General features: G+C 38.8%; 1 long non-coding RNA gene across 2 annotated transcripts; it reads left to right on the top strand.

Annotated features, from left to right (window-relative positions):
* Positions 1-481: 481 nt before the first annotated feature.
* On the top strand, positions 482-1,547 carry LOC131654856 (uncharacterized). 2 transcript variants are annotated; one of them, XR_009299584.1, is made up of 3 exons: positions 482-868; positions 977-1,047; positions 1,200-1,547. It is a non-coding gene; the product is annotated as an uncharacterized LOC131654856 (long non-coding RNA). The 2 variants fall into 2 exon arrangements; XR_009299583.1 differs by having other exon boundaries at positions 483-868; positions 977-1,059.
* Positions 1,548-3,754: the final 2,207 nt, after the last annotated feature.

Below are 3,754 nucleotides of genomic sequence, written 5' to 3'. Positions count from 1 at the left end.
AGCTTGAAGTGATGATTCTGTTATATAGAGATTTGGAGAGAGTGAAATCAGTTAGAGGGAGAATTGATTAGAGCCTCAGGATTGAAATCAGTTAGGAGAATTGGAGGGTGAGATCGAATCGACTGAGTTTGTTGGAATCTGAAAATTGAGTTAGTTACAAACTGTCTCTTCTGTTGGTGGTTATGATTAGTAATTGACTCTGTTTTGAGGGTTGGGAGTTAGTTGTAGGTTTAGGAGGGTTTGATTTTCTGTTATTGAAAGTTAGGAAGTTAACAGCTAGAAATGTTAACTAGCTTCAAAATTCTGTTGGAGTTGTGAGGATGCGGTTTGGATTTTGTTAGGCTTGTAACTGTTTTTGGAAGTTAGTTAGTTAGGTGGTTAGGGTGGTTACAAATCTGTTATTCTGTTTTGGTTAGTTTTGCTTCTGTTAGTAGTGTAGAGGTTAAAACAAAAGTGTGCTGAAAGTTAGTTGGAGTGGTTTTGACAGTTACAATTCTGTTTTGACGGTTATGACTGTTAGCAATTGAGTTGGTTATGGTTAGTTTAGTACCATGGGGTTAGTGTTACTTGGAGGCTAGTTTGGGAATATGTTGATCTGGATTTGAAACCAAAAATGCTTTGTGACTTCCTCTTGATTTGTTTTTTCTTGTTTTAATTCTTTTTTTTTTCAAACCAATTTGCCTGAAACTGATTTGAAGCTTATCCTCTTGTTTTCTTCTACAGGGCGTAGTAATACAGCAGATAAGGTTTCATGACACGATTTGAACACGAGTATAGTAAGATTTCCCTGGTGGTGTAACACACAATCGGATGGTGGACTACTTTGATGCGAGTGAATGGCTTGAATGGAACTGTCTTGGTAATCCATGTATGTTGGTTTTGAACTTGATGCAACTGCCAAATTATTTTCATTTTTTTGTTAAAAATTGTTGGTTTGTAGTGAATGGTTTCTTTGCTGCCTGGATCCAATTTGCAGGTGACTTTGGTGCATGGCTGATTGGTAATGGTTATGTGTATTGTGCAGGGCTGGAATTTAGTAGACAATTGGTTAGTGATATGGTAATTGTGTAGGGACTGTTTTTGGTATGGATGTTTAGACTGGCAGCCTGTTATGTTTTGTTTATGTTTGGATATGGTTCATGTTTATTACAAATCCAATAGTGTAGTAGAAACTGATATGAATGTATATACTGGTTCAGGATCTCTTTTGAATGATGCATCATGTATGGGGCTGATCACATATGGATTGTGGCAGGTTTTTGGATGGTTTAAACTAATGTGAATTGATTGTGGATTTTCTGAGCTATGCTGAAACTGGATACAAAATGTCTATGAAGTATGCTGAATGGTTTTTATGTGTGTTGCAGGTTTGCTTGAGCAGTGGTGTTTGATTCAATCATTCCTTCAACGAGAACCTTGAAGCCGGCGTTCAGTTGGACCATATCTTCACGGAGAAACCATCATTGCTTGGTCATAGAGAACACTTGAAACAAAGAGCAATTAGGATGGGATTTGGGATAAGAACAATAGGCTCCTCACGTTTTCTCTTGTTGTAATTTTCCATATACAGCAGTATTGGTGATGTAATAGGATGGTGAGATGTAATGGTATTTGGATGAATTTTGATCTTGAAGTTGTAATATGACTTGGACCATAATGTAATGAATTTTTGAATTTGTACTGAACACACTCCTTGAGATCATGTAGTGTAATGAAGCTTCTTTTTTTTTGTTTTTGAAGTGGAAATGTATGTAATGGATTTTGGATGGAAATGATATATATATTTTCTATACTTTCAAATACACTTTGAATTGTTTCTCTTCCCTCCATGTGCTTCACTTGAAATTTCCATGTTCAAATTCTTTAATTGGCCAAACTTGAATCAAGCGACAAATTTGTAATGCCAACTCTTCTTCATCTTTCATCTTGTAACTTTGAATGAGTGATGGCATTTGTAACTTGAAGAACCCCTGACACTTGAATCTAAATGACAATACATTAATGCTTTGCAACTTGTGCCAAGAAACCACAAGAATATTCCTCTTTCTATTCCGTTTTTCCTTTTTATGCCCTTGAGCCATTAATCTTCAAATTGATTTCACTGACTTATCTGAACTTTGGCTTAGTAGAGATGGGAGTCAACAAGCTCAATCAGGATGGATGAGAAACCTTGATCCATTTGCCTTAGGTGTGTGTTGATGAAGAAAGAATAACCTGAGATGAAAGCCTAAAAGCCACTGAGAACCTTAATTACCAAGATCCTCGACCCCATACCAAATTTATTGATTAATGATGCATGATGTTATGTTGATGACCTAGTGGATATATGCAGATGAGATGCAAAAGTCTAAGCCAGTTAGAAATTAAAGGGTAGGACAAATTTGGGGTATGACAGCTGCCCCTATTTAATCGTCTTAAACCTGAGAGTGAGATTGGCGCTAGCCTTTCGAACATTGAAGGTAGAAGAAGATTAAATATCAAAGTACCAGAAATTTGTCCTGAAGAGAGGATGGTGTAAGTGTTATCCTTATTTGTGTTTTGATATCTGCTGGGGAAAGGGATTTTTGTTTTTTTGGTGGAATGATTTATGGATGTTACGGTTGAATGGGGAAAGAGAATAATGACTTGCTGGGGATTGAGAATGGGTTTTACGGTAAGAAATTATGGATGAATGGTGGTTGTCAGGCGAGAACTGACTTCACCATAAGATATCAGACGAGGACTGAAAATGAAAGAAATGATTTGCCAGGGCGAGAACTGGACTTTGAAAAAGTTTGCCAGGGCGAGAACTGGACCTTGAAAAAGTTTGCCAGGGCGAGAACTGGGCTTTGAAAAGGTTTGCCAAGGCGGGAATTGGACTTTGAAAAAGTTTGCCAGGGCGAGAACTGGACTTTGAAAAAGTTTGCCAAGGCGGGAATTGGGCTTTGAGAAGATTTGTGATGTAGTAGCAGATATCAATCGGAGTTTGTAAGGACAACTTTTTATGTGGGGAAGTACCGTCGTCTTGATTGAGTGTTGATTTGTATTATCTGGCTTATGCTTTGTATGCATGTTTGAATTTTCCTGTGGCGTAATGCTCCATTTGATGGATATGCTACGCTTTTGAGGATGCAATGCTATATGCAATGGATTCTATATGCGAAGTGCCAAATAAAGGCGTTAGAGTGATGGTGAAGCATGCTCATTGGGGTCCGTTGCTTATTGTCTTGAGGTGCCAATATGAATCGGTGTTGGAAACCCTACAGTACCAAAGATTATTGGCAACTGCCTTGAGGGTTGGAATGTAGCTTTGTTGGGGAGGAAGTGACTTCATTTGACTTTCCCTACATCTTGAATTGCTTGGGGATGGTGAGCTTGAGGAGATTCCCTCGATTCAGCATGTTGAGGATGAGAAATTCAGACAAGGAGACCAGGTTGGGGGAGTGGAACAAATCCCATGAGAAATAAACTCATGTGTTTGGGGAGAGACCAAAGTTCCAGGAGAAATAAACTCCTATGATCCGGGAAAGCAATACAACTCAGAAGATTGTGCCCCAAGATTCATGGATTACGAAGGAACTTGCCCCAAAGGATCCTTGGAGAGATTTGTCGAATCTCGACGTAACTGCCCCAGATTGGATGAACTCAAGAGAGATTCCTCGACTTGATTGCCCCAGATTGATGGAAGCTTGAATGGATGCCTCAGTTGACAGAGTTTTCACACACAACTTGCCCCTTGGACTAGTCAGCCTTTAAAGTGAATGGCTCATGGAAT

The sequence above is a fragment of the Vicia villosa genome, linkage group LG3, assembly GCF_029867415.1.
Source record: "Vicia villosa cultivar HV-30 ecotype Madison, WI linkage group LG3, Vvil1.0, whole genome shotgun sequence".
Taxonomy (NCBI): Eukaryota; Viridiplantae; Streptophyta; class Magnoliopsida; order Fabales; family Fabaceae; genus Vicia; species Vicia villosa.
Note: the sequence above shows the minus strand (reverse complement) of the source record. Positions and strands in the feature narration are given on the sequence as shown.